The sequence below is a fragment of the Lepidochelys kempii genome, chromosome 11 (assembly GCF_965140285.1).
Source record: "Lepidochelys kempii isolate rLepKem1 chromosome 11, rLepKem1.hap1, whole genome shotgun sequence".
Taxonomy (NCBI): domain Eukaryota; kingdom Metazoa; phylum Chordata; order Testudines; family Cheloniidae; genus Lepidochelys; species Lepidochelys kempii.
In genome coordinates, this window is record NC_136390.1 from 1,689,445 (window position 1) to 1,702,327 (window position 12,883).

The window sequence follows — 12,883 nt, forward strand, 5'->3', positions numbered from 1 at the left end:
TAAATCTCACCCAGGGCTCAGTCTGGGAGAGCTGTTGATTTGGTCCTGGGCTCCCCTGGCTCTGCCGGTGCCCCCCCACTCCCGACCCGCAGCCCCTGCTAGCCCAGCCCTGAGCTGCCCCTCATAGCTCTGCCGGTGCCCCCCCACTCCTGACCCGCAGCCCCTGCTAGCCCAGCCCTGAGCTGCCCCTCATAGCTCTGCCGGTGCCCCCCACTCCCGACCCGCAGCCCCTGCTAGCCCAGCCCTGAGCTGCCCCTCATAGCTCTGCCGGTGCCCCCCACTCCCGACCCGCAGCCCCTGCTAGCCCAGCCCTGAGCTGCCCCTCATAGCTCTGCCGGTGCCCCCCACTCCTGACCCGCAGCCCCTGCTAGCCCAGCCCTGAGCCAGAGATTTGCTATGGGTATCAATGTGAAAGCCCCAAACTCACTTTGCTTCTGCCCGGCCCCCAGGTCTGCCCCCCGATTTGCAGGGCTGGGCTGGTGCCCTCCCCAGCTGGGCCGCTCAGGCTGGCCCTCTGGCGACAGGAAAGGGGGCAGCCCCCCAGTGCACAGGGCTCCCTCCCACACTTTGGATCCAGTGCTCCATTGCCCCACACGGCTGAGTAGTTGGAACTGGAGTCTCACGGCCCCTCCCCGCCAGCTCAGGCCCGGCCCAGGCCCCTGGCCCGCAAGCCGTGCTTTCCAATTGAGCTAATGGGGTCCCGCGGGAGCCCCCGGGACAGGAGCGATCGATGGGCCGAGGGAAGCGGCATGGGGCCATTAGAGTAACACACTGTTGCCAGCACTTGCAGACGCCCCCGCCCCCCCCCCCAGACCCTCTGGCTGGGCCAGGCTCTGGGGGGCCAGGTTGTATCTGTCCCCTCCAGCCCTGGGACATGGGGACCCAGATTTGTCCCTGTGTGGGGCCAGAGGGGAGGTGACTCGAGCCTTGCTGGGCAGAGGCTGGAGGCAGCTCATGCCCACCCCCCAGTCATGCCCCCTCCTGCCCCCAGCCCAGCCTGCGCCAGCCTCCTGCAGCTTGAGCAGAGCCAGGGGGTGTTGGTGGTTAGACCTGCCCTGAAGCCTTTTGCAGGAGGCTTGTGGTGCCCAGGGGGCTCAACCCCCACCCCCACATGCTCATTCCTCTCTCCTCCCAGCTCCGGTTCAGGCTGGAGCGAAAGGAGAATCACCATTCGCTGTCAGCCATATAGGGGCTCTGATGTGCGGCTGAGTAGCCCCGATTTCCTCCTGGAGAGGGCAGTGCTGCATGCGTGCACACACACTCACTCACACACGCGTGTGCACACAAATGCACACGCGTGGCTGACAGGCCAAGCTCACTGCTCAGCGTTAACCTTCCAAGCCCTGGTGCTGTAAAGTAGCTGGACCCAACTCCAGCCCCGCCAGGAATTTTACCCCCTGCTCCCCCCCCATGCAACTGGCTTACAGCCTCCCTTGGGTCCACCCCCCACACACACCCCCCGACAGGCTGGCGTTGCTCCATTTCTGTGCTTGTCGCTGGGCCGTGACTAATGCCCCCCTGTTTGCTTTGGGCTTTGCCCTCCTGGGGCCCGGGCAGGGCAGGGCCTGTCCAGGCTCCCAGAGATGCCTCACAAAGCGGATGCCCTGGGGGGCGGCTCATCCCCCTGGCCAGTGCCCAGTTCCCCTCCCAGGAAGGAGCTTCGTGCTGGTCCAGAAGCTGCAGCTGGTACAGGCCTGGCAGGATCAGCTGTGCAGGGCACTCCCTGCAGCATGGGCAGGCATGTGTGGGCAAATCGTGTCCCCTCTGACCTCAGCGCTGAACCCCAGCAAGGCCCCCGGCTAGAGCCCCTCTGTCCCAAAGTGCTAGACACAGGAATCTCTCCCTCCCGCTCCTGGGATGCAGCCACTTCTGGGGCAGAGCACACCAGCTCTTGTCAGCCCTGCGCAGCCGTTTAGAACAGGAACGGAAGGTAAGTCCAACATGCAGGCCCAAGATTTTGGGGGCAGAATGTGAATTGCACTGCTTGCAAGACCAGCCCTCACAGCACCCTGGTTTCTTTCCCATTCACCGTGGCTCCCTCCGCAGCCTCCCCCCCACCGGAGCCAGTTCCCTCGTGTGTCGACTCGCCGGGGCAGGGCAGGGCGCGAAGGGGACAGAGTGCGAGCTTTGCACTCCCGCGTCTGCATCACGTGTTGCGAGCCTGGGCAGAGACGGAGGCAGCCTTTCCCGGAGTCTGGCCCATCCCTGCTCCACCGAGCTGTGCCCGACGCCTGGCGCATCACAGGGGAGCCAAAGGGAGAGACAGCCCCCCTGCAGAGCCGCCCCTCCCTGCTATGAAGGAGGGCCAGGCATGGTGCCTCGCTCCCCAGCAGCCCCCACTCACCGATCAGCCACGCGGGCCCACCAGGCTGTTCACAAAGGGAGCTGCTCCCCCCCCCAGCCCCTGCTCCTGGCACATGAGCTCCCACCCTGTTCTTGGGGCGTCCCCTGCAGCTGGAGAGAGCTGAGGCCAGGGCTGCTTCATCTGTACCCTACTCACAGCCTCTCCCCAGGTGGTGGCTGCCAGTCCCACCGGCCCAGCACCGGCCCAGCGCAGCCCCTCTGGGATCCCACCCACGGCATGGCCCCAAGGTGCAGGGCAAGCGGGGCTTCCACCTGCCGGCCCTTCCCTTCGTGTTCTCGCCTCCTCTCCCATGGCTCACTCACGGGAGCCTGCATGTGGCCTGGTGTGGCCGTGGGGCCACGTCTCACCCAGGTCTGACCATGCAGTCTGCAAGCCACTCAGAGCTAGGCCCGCCGGGACCTCCTCATGGGCGAGGCCCGAGGGGTCCCTGCAGTGCCCTGGGGCTCCTGGAGAGTCACTGGGGCAGCCCCGGGCCTGCTCCTCCGCAGCTCAGCATCAGGCTGAACCAGGCTGTTGGACTATTGTAACGGGCCCCTGGAGGGGGGGCCTCACTGGGGACTAAACCCCAGAGCTTCAGTGCTGGACGCCCACGAGCCTACGCCCGCCACTACTGGTAGCAGTAATAGGCTGTTCCCTTCTTATATGGACCAGTCGCTAGCGAGATGCAGGACACACAAGGGCCAGTGGGCCACATGATAACTAATCCAATTACCATAGGACCCCTCTCACTTGCAAACGGGCTGTGACCCGAGCACCAGGGGACCCTGCCCTGAGACTGGGCCCACGGGATCAGGGCGAGTCCCCGAGCCCTTTGCGAAAGGAACGCTCAGCAATTCCATGGTGACCTTCCCACAGACAACTTGGGGAGGGGTGGTCGATGGACTGCAGAGTGCGGGGGGATAAAATCTAATCAGAGCCCTTTTCCTTACTGAATCATTCGTCTTAATCGAACGCCCTCCCTCCTGCTCTAATAATTCAAGGCGTCAGGGACCCAGAAGCCACAACAATGCAGCTAATGGAATGATTTATTTTCATAATGGTGCCGGTGGGGGGAGGGGGGAAATCGGACGCACGGGGGGCAAGAGTTTCTAATTAGTGAATGAAATTTGATGTAAGGCTGAAGGAAGATGGATTCGCGGCTTGACAAGGGCCTTTCAGCTCATCAACGCTCCTGACAAGAGAGGTAAATTAAATTATTTCTAATTCGTCACTAACCCCCCGGGAGTCACCCTGCCACCGGGGAAAGGTGGGGCCAGGCCTTAGATAAACAGGCAGTTGAAGGACTGCGGGAAGCGAGTGGGGAGAGAGGGGCTGGGTTCTCCTAACGCTGGGGGGGACGGGGGGGCGGAGTTTGTTTGCTGGAGGGGGGGTGAATTTATACATTGTCAAAAAATAAAATAAGCACGCTGATCAATGACTGCGTTTTCTGTTTGGCTGGAGTCCACCTGTCGTCCGGAAGCCTCCCCAGTGCACGTTCAGTGCTGCCGACCTGCAGCCAGCTCTGGGGTGGAACGCAGCAGGCCGCGAACAGCACCTGGGCTGGACGCTCTGAGAATCCCGCAGCCGCAGAAGGTTTAGATTGTGGGAAAGATTCGCGTTTCCGGCACAACAGAGGTCGCGGGGCCTGAAGCAACTGGCAGGCACGTCCCGGTGCCAGTCTCAGGCCCTGCTGGGCCATGTGTCCGAGACCAGCCGACGGCATCTGCTTTCAGGACTCAGGACAGGTGCAGCTTGACCCAGCCCAAATCCCAGCCCGGCTCCCAGCGCTGCTGAGGGACCTTTTGGGACGTCCCCGGCTATTGCAGGGCTGGGGCAGGAGGCTGTCCTGGCGAATCCGACTGGGCTCTCGGGGCCACTAACGCTCAGGATTTGATCGCCAGGCTGGTGAGACTGTGGTGCCAGTCGTGGTGAGATGACGTCTCCAGAGGCCCGTGAGATTTCCACGGGCAGTGGGAGCGGTGCAGTGCAAGCCACACGGCTGGGCCCACGGCAGCCAGGGACAAGCACATGGGCAGAGAGCCCTCCCATCGTGCCTCCTGCCCCCCACGCTGCTGCCCTTCAGGGATCACGCCCAGGGCTCCTTCACAAGCCGGAAACGCCGTGAGTTCCATGGCCTGGTGATGCCACCGGGCTTCTCTCCCGCAGCAGGTCTCCTGAATGATCAGCCACCCTCATCCTCCCTGGCTGGCGCCCTCCCCGGCCTGCCCTGGGCGCCTCGGGGGAGAAGCCTCCATTGGGCTTTGGCCAGGAACCCGGGCGGCCACGTCGAAGGGAAGCTCTGGCCCCGCGGTGGCTGATTTCCCAGGTGAGCCGGGCAGGGGATAGAGGTGCAGCTCCCCAACCATTCCCTTGGCCAGGGGTTGCCCCTTGACAGTGGTTCTCTCTGGCCAGGGACACGGCCGAGCAGGAATCGGCCAGCCTGGAGGTGTCTCCCCGTCTTGCTGCCAGTCAGGACTCTTCTGTGTGGGACGATACGAACAGAGCCTGAGATGGTGTGAATCCCCAATCCAGCGTGCCGGTCATCCTCACGCTGACTGGGCCAGGCCCTGGAGCAAGGACAGGAGGGGATAGCCCCGCCCTGGCTCCTGTGAAGAAGCGGGACTGTTCTTAATGTTTCCTCTGAATAGTGTGGGGGAGCCTCAGTTTCCCCTAGGCAGTTCTTAAGTATCTAGGTGGTGGGTTAAGGGTGTATGATCCTTGCAGAGCCCTAGAGGGCAGGTGTGTGCAGGGGTCTGGACACAGAGAATGGCCAACACCCTGTTTCCTGGCAACTGTTGGCCTGGGCCCTTCCCCCCTGCAAGGTGAGAGCTAAAGGGTTGGAGAACAAAGGAATCCGGTGACCTCCTGGCCCAGGAAAGGGACAAAGCCCAGAGGAGGGGGGGTTGGAGGGGGAGTCAGTTTGGGGCTGGCTGGGGACGAGGAGTGAAGTGCAGACGTGGTTGTCTAGCTCACTGCCCCCGAAAATGGACCCGGCTGAGGGGTCCTGTTCTCTGCACCTACAAGTTCTGTGTTAGACCATGTTCCTGTCGTCTAATAAACCTTCTGTGTTACTGGCTGGCGAAGAGTCCCGTCTGACTGCGGAGTTGAGGGGCAGGACCCTCTGGCTTCCCCAGGACCCCGCCTGAGCGAACTCGCGGTGGGAAGCACATGGAGGGGTAGAGGAGGCTGAATGCTCCGAGGTCAGACCCAGGAAGGTGGAAGCTGGGTGAGCTGTGTGTCCTGAAAACTGGCTGCTCACAGAGAGGAGACTTCCCCAGAGTCCTGCCTGGTTTCGTAGGGAGAAGTTCCAGAGCATCGCCCAGGGATGCTGGGACAGCTCCTAGGCCTTGGCCCGAACTGGCCTCCTCGTTATCATTCTAATAGGGCTGATGCGGTTCTCTCCGTCTAGCCTCCGTATCCAGAGGGGATCTGTCCAGCGGAGCAGACTCCTGAGTGCAGACAGGGGCTCGGGCTGAGTTTAGCTGGAGGACATCAGCGACCCTGACCTCTTCTGCAATCTCCAGGACACAAAGCTGTCGGGGGGAGAGGGGTTGCCAACACTCTGGGGAACAGAGATAAAATTCAGAGGGATCTCGATAAATTGGAGACCTGGGCTCTAGACGACAACATGAAGTTCCCCAGAGCCAAACGTCCGGTGCTGCACTTAGGGAAGAAAAGCCAAAGGCAGAAATACCGCCTGGGGGGGACCTGGCCGGGCAGCAGCACCCTGAGATGGAGCTGGGAGTTGGGGTGGGTCACAGCCTCAGCAGGCGTCAGCAATGCGATGCTGTGGCAAAAAAAGCAAATGCAATTTTTGGTTGCTTTAAGAGAGGCAGGGCATGCAAGTCACGGGAGGTGATAGCCCGCACGACTCTGCACTGGTCAGGTCTCAGCTGGAGACCTGGGCCCAGCTTTGGTCCCCGCTGTGTAGAAAGGATGGAGAGAAACTGGAAAGGATCCCGAGGCGAGCGACAGGGATGATCACAGGGATGGAATGCAAGTCGGACGAGCAAAGGCTGAAGGAACTGGGTATGTTCAGTTTGGGAAAGAGGAGATTGCGGGGGGGCATGATAGGGGTCTTCAAATACTTGAACAGCTGCCATAAATAAGATGGAGCAAGTTTTTCTCTCTTGCCACGGGGGGCAGGACAAGAGGTGATGGGTTCAAACGACAGAAAGAGCAGGTTTCGATTAAATCTCAGGAGAAACGTCCTCCCCGTAAGAGCAGTCAGACAATGGCACAGACGCCTCTGGAGGTTGTGGAAGCTCCTTCCCTGGAGGTTTTCGAGAGGAGGCTGGAGCCGTCTGTCTGGGATGGGTGAGACCCAACAAGTCCTGCATCTTGGCAGGGGTTAGACGGGATGGCCCGTGCGGTCCCCTGTGGGTCTATGGTTCTAGGCTTGCTTTGGGGACTTGCGCTCTGCCCTGTGCCCTCAACATGGTGCAGTGCATGGGGTTACCTACCACCAGCTTGGGGGGACCAGTTCTAGCCAGTGACTCCCCCGGACTGTCGCCTGCATCCCCTCAGTGCTCTCCAGCCAGCTACCACCTGGGCACAATGCCACTCGGCTTGGCAACCCTGTCCCACTCACAAGTCGCTGGCTGGCCAGCGTGGGGCCCACAGGGCATCAGAGCCTGGGTGCAGGAGTCTGGAGCGGGAAGGCGGGACGGAGGACATGGCCACAGGGCCAACTCCGGTCCCTGAGCTTCCTGCGCCCCGGCTGCTCCCTCCCTCGGGGGCTGTGCCCACGATCCCTGGGGGCCTGGCAGCTGGCATGGTGGTACCGTACAGCCCCCTCCCGGTGCAGAGTGGGGGTCTGCCAGGCGCCGTGCCAGCCCACCCTCCCACCCCAGCCCAGCCGCCCATGATAGCCCAGCCCCCCAACGATAGCCCAGCCGCCTGCCCCGTCCCAACCACCCACGATGGCCCAGCCGCCCACCCCAGCCCAGCCGCCCGCCCCGTCCCAACCGCCCACGATAGCCCAGCCCCCCAACGATAGCCCAGCCGCCCACCCCGTCCCAACCGCCCACCCCGTCCCAGCCGCCCACCCCGTCCCAGCTTCCCCACCACCACCCTGCCACCCGTGATAGCCCAGCCGCCCGCCCCAGCCCAGCCACCACCCACCCTGGCCCAGCCGCCTGTGCCGGCCCAGGGATTTCATTTGGTTAATATATTCCCCGGAAAGAAGTCCATAAATAAGCAGCACCTGGGTGGCCCCCTGTCTCGCTCTCGGAACGAAGGTGTCAGCTTAACGAGCCGAAGCCCTCAGCCTGATTAACCCACCACAGATCCAGCTAAGAGGGAACGGAGCGGCGTGATTGATATAACAAGCTCATTAGACTAAGCGGCTTTGCTTGGTGCTGCTGGCCCAGGGCACCCGTCTGCATTATTTATTGCCTTAGCCCCCGGCCGATGGGCCCCAGGCACCGGGGAAGGTTGGTTCAGGGGCTCGCGCCTTCCACAGGGGGCTTCATCCCACCTCCACCTCCCCCCGTCCCCCACCAGCCCTGCGCTGGGCCTGCAGCACTGGCCTGGCTGTCCCCTGGCTGGGGGGACAATGCCGGTGCCAGGGCCGATGCTGCAAGGTGCCAACCTCCTAGGGGCTGATGCCAGCGCCAGGGCGGCCCGGTGCCCCATAGACACTCTTCCAAGGACCACCTGAGTGGAGCAACCTCAGTCACATTGGCACCGAGCTGGAGGCTCAGAGCCCCAGCCCCGCACCAGCATCACAAAGGGAGCTCAGCACCTCGCAGCATCGGGCCCTGCCGGTCTCCAGCACCAGAACAGGGGCAGCCCTGCCTGTCCCCCACCCCCCAGCGACGAGAGTAGGGCTGATCTCCAGTCCGCAGGGGTGAGATCCCCACTGGGTGGGGGTGGGGGGAGCAGCCCTACCAGTGACTTTGATGGGGGGTGAGGCGGGGCTTTGAGGTGTTGTGTCCTCCCAGCGCCCAGTGGCCGGTGCTGATCCTTGCCACCTCCCTCCAATCTGCACGTCCCCTTGCCCCTCCCCCGCCTCTCGCCTGGCCCAGTAGGCTTGAGGGGTCTCATGCCAGCAGCGGGGGTCTCATGCCTCAGTGTGGGACCCTCGCGCTCCCTGTATGGGGGGAAGCAGGGCAGAGGTGCAGCTGGCTCTGACCCGAGGCTCCGGCCCGGCCCTTGCAAACCCTCATGCCAGGACCAGGCCTTGCACTCTGCACTGAGCCATGTGGCTCTGCAGAACCCAGGGGCACCTCCTGATGGGCAGGGGCCACGGGTGCGTCTGAGGAGACCAGCTTACCCCCTCCCCCACCCGGCCACGTGGCTCCCTCTCCCAGCAGGATGGGGCCCCCTGCGTTCCCACCCACCCCACACCTCTGCTCGAGATGGGCACGTGCCGCGCTCAGGAGCTGTGTGGGGCAGGCCGGGGCTCTGGGGCAGGGAGGGCAGTGGGCCTATGCAGGTGCGTCTGGGAAAAGGCTTTGGACCCAGACAGGCACCCCCTGGAAATGCAGCCCTCTCTGGGGTGGGCCGTGGCAGCCTCTTGCATCGATAACTGGGAGCTAAGAATCCTGCCAGGAGAGGCCACAAGTCCCATGAGCGCCAGGCGGTGTCACACTGGGCCGGAGCCCGGACATAATGGAAGAAGAGGAAGCCAGCCAGAGTCCCGTCTCTGGTCTCACCACACTCCTCTGTCTGGGCCCTCGTCCTCTGTCTGGCCCCATCAGCCCCCTGCGAGGGCCGCAAAGCATCCTGCAAGCTTCCCTGGAGCAGGTCTCCTCTCCTGGAGGAGCTGGGCCAGAGCATTCTCCTCACGGCACAGGTGGGGAAACTGAGGCAAGGGGGCTAATAATAGTGCCTGTTTCTTCTAGAGCGCTTTTCACCAGTAGATCTCAAAGCCCTTCCCAGGCTGTAATGGATCGATCCTCGTGCACCCCAGGGGGGCCGGGCAGGGCTGTGCCTAGTGCCTTGCCCCATTCACACAGGGAGTCCATGGCACTCAGGGAATTGACCTGGAGCTCCTGGGTCCTAGGCCAGGGCCCTTGGCACTGGGCCATCCTTCCTGCCCAAGGGCACTGCTGGGAATAGAACCCAGGAGTCCTGACACCCCAGCTGTGCATCACCCCCGCCTGCTGCTCCTCCAGCCTTTGCTCACTCCCTCATGTAGCCCCAAGCCAGAGCCTGCCCCACAGAAGTGCCCCGCACCCTCCTGCCAGCCCTGCCCTGGTGGCGCCTCCAGGGCCTGGCACTGGGTCCCCTGCTGTGGCCACCCCCCACGCTGGGGAAGGGGTTAATCAGCAGCCAGAGAGGCTGGGTAATAAATGGATGTTATCTCGCTAATGAGCTGACATTAATTAGAGCCCAAGGTCCTGGGAGAAGCAGCTGATTGAAGGGATGCCCTGTGACCGGGCACCTGTTAAATCCGGCCCAGGGCGGGGGGGCAGCATGGCCCGTGGGGCAGGGCTCAGAGGGCTGCATTCCTCCCTGTGCACCCATGGCCTTCCCATGCCCTGCAATGGCCCAGCGCCAGGCTCCCTCTGCCCCCTCCATGGTTAGCGCTCAGAGCTGCCATCGCGGTCCAAGGCAGCCTGCAGGGCCCTGAGGCTGGGGAGGAACCCACAGGGCTCTTGGTGGGGGGTGGGCAGCCCTCTCTGGACAACTCTGTGGTAGGGACGTTTCGTGCTCGCTCAGGACGAATGGCATTGCCACACTGGGGGAGGGGGTGCCCCCCACACCCTCACTGCCGGGCCGTGGGCAGCCCCCTGGCACAAGTGTGGGGGGATCTCCTGGAAAGGGTATGAGTGAGCTCTTCGTGCTGGGGTGGGGGTCTCCCTGGGAGCGGCTGGGTGGGAGGGGAATGGTCACCGGGAAATGATCACGGGGTGTGTGTGTGTGTGTGGGGGGGGGGGGACAGAAAATTCTTTGCCAGCTTTCCTGGAAAGTGACGCGCAGGTGATCAGAGGCAGATGGCGACAGGCAGGCAGACAGACTGGGGCGGGGCAGGGTGCTTGCTGCAGGCGGCAGCCAAATTCTGGGCTTCTTATCCCAGGCTGCAAAACTGGAGAAACTTCACAACCCCGGTGCTGAGGAGACACCTGGAGCTTTGCTCCCTCCCCCTGCGGCCCCTGAACCGCTCCTGTCAGACACGGTCCCACTGTAGCAAGTGCTTTGCACTCACCACTGCGAGGCAGCCACCTCTGTCCGTGCTGGGGCCCTGGCCCGGGGCGGGGGCTCCTGGGTGCATCGGGGCCGGCCATGGCTGGAGACGGGCCATCGGGCGGGGAGGGGCAGGGCTCTGAGGTGGCACCGACCATTTGCTCTCTCTTGGGGGCTGGCTCTGGCTCACACGCCCAGGGTCTCGCTGATCTGCTGCATGTCACAGAGTCATAGACTTTAACGTCAGAGCAAGAGACCATCATGACCGTCTAGTCCGAACTCCTGCACCACGCAGGCCACCGAATCTCACCCACCCGCTCCCGTAACAAACCCTGACCTATGTCTGAGCTACTGAAGTCCTCAAATCGTGGTTTAAAGACTTCAAGGAGCAGAGAATCCTCCAGCAAGTGACCCCGTGCCCCACGCTACAGAGGAAGGTGAAAACGGCCCAGGGCCTCTGCCAGTCTGCCCTGGAGGAAAATTCCTTCCAAATATGACGATCAGCTAAACCCTGATGTGGGCAAGACTCACCAGCCGGACACCCGGGAAAGAATTCTCTGTAGTAACTCAGGTCCCACCCCATCGAACATCCCATCAGGCAAATTTGCTGCTAACAGTCAAAGATCAATTAATTGCCAAAACTAGGCTATCCCATCATATCATCTCCTCCATAAACTTATCAAGCTTTGTCTTGAAGCTAGATATGTCTTTTGCCCCCACTGCTTCCCCTTGGAAGGCTGTTCCAGAACTTCACTCCTCTGATGGTGAGAACCCTTCGTCTAATTTCAAGTCTAAACTTCCTGATGGCCAGTTTATATCCATTTGTTCTTGTGTCCACATTGGTACTGAGCTGTGGGGTGGGGAGGGAATTTCCCCGCAGCTCAGACTGGCAGGGACCTCGGGGGTTTGTCTCCTCCCTCTGCAGCGTGTGGGTACCGGTCAATTGCCAGGTGGTGGTGGTGGTGGGGCAGACTGGGTGATCCCGGCTGGTCTCAAACGTCTGTGTACGTCAGTGATGCAACAGAAGACCCCGTGGTGTGGCTGGCCTGGGGCTGCTGACTGGGGCCTGCAGGGCTCAGGCTGTGGGGCTAAAGACTGCAGCGTAGATGTTTGGGCTGGGCCTGGAGCCCTGGGAAACCCTACTGGGGGGCGGGTCTCTGAGCCCGGGCTCCAGCCCGACCCCAAATGGCCTCAGTGCAATCTTTAGCCCCACAGCCCAGCTCAGCTGGCCCGGGCTCTGAGACCTGGCGCTGTGGGGTTTTTATTGTGGTGTGGACGTACCCTGTGAATTCTAGCCTGGTGCCCCCACTCACTGGGCCAGCCCCCCTTGCTCTGTCCAGCAGGGACCCACTGGCGCCAGGGCCTCCAGGGGATCCGGCCTCCAGGGCCCCTCCAGCCCTGGCCCCTTAGTTCCTAGGATTTTAGTTCTAATGTGTGCGGTGCTGTACGGCTGCCTGCGGTCCGCGAGGATTTGTACCTCAGGAGCAGCTACCAACCCGGGGGGACCCTCTGGGCAGGGGACTGCACGGACCGCGGCCGGAGCCCCACGGCGGTGGGACTGAGGGGCCCAAGAGGCAGATGAAACACGGGGGTGGGGACAAGGCAGCAGGGAACGCCGGAGTCCCGGCTCACGGCGCGCCTGGCACGTTCAGCCAGCACACTGGACTGGTGAAGGAGCTTTCCCTGGGGCAAGGGGGCGCATGGCAGGAAGTGCCAGGCACTTGTGGGCCTGGTGTCACAGAGATGGGCTCGGGGAGGGGGCTGCAGACGGGGGGTGGGGGAGGCTGCATGGTGCCCACAGGGGAGGGGGACTGGGTTGAGAACAGCAGGGACCCAGGGGCACGGACCTGCCCACTCACCAGGCAGAGGGGAGTCCAGCCGAGAGGTGGGGAGTCCTGGGAGGTGGACTTGGCCCTGTCCTGGCAGGGGCCAGGCAGAGCCTGGCTCATAGAGACACAGGGCTGGTTAAGAGCTGATTTCTCACCTACTCTGTGGCCAGTTACTGGGCTCCCAGCCGACCACAGGTTACTTTTCAGCTCTTCATTTTGCCACAAATCATTGCAGGGCTGGCGGTTTATTTACTTTCCCCACCAGCCGTCTGGGGCTTCCCAGACTCCAGAGATAGCAGGGACCTCGGGGGAGGTGGCGCACAGAGGAGGGGCAGCAGCCAAAGGCAGACTCCCAAAGCACAGGGCTGGCTCCCAGGAGGCCTGGGAGGTGCCGAAGGCCTCTGGAAAGGCTGATCCAGTGAGCGGCAGCGTGATCTAGTGGGCTGAGCACTGAGCGGGGAGTCAGGACTCCTGGGGTCTCCCCCCACCAGCCTCGTGGGGGGCAGAAATATGCGTACTGCACCTTGCACATGCCCGTGGCTGGGAAGCTGCTGGCTCCGCCCCTCCAGCAGGGGGC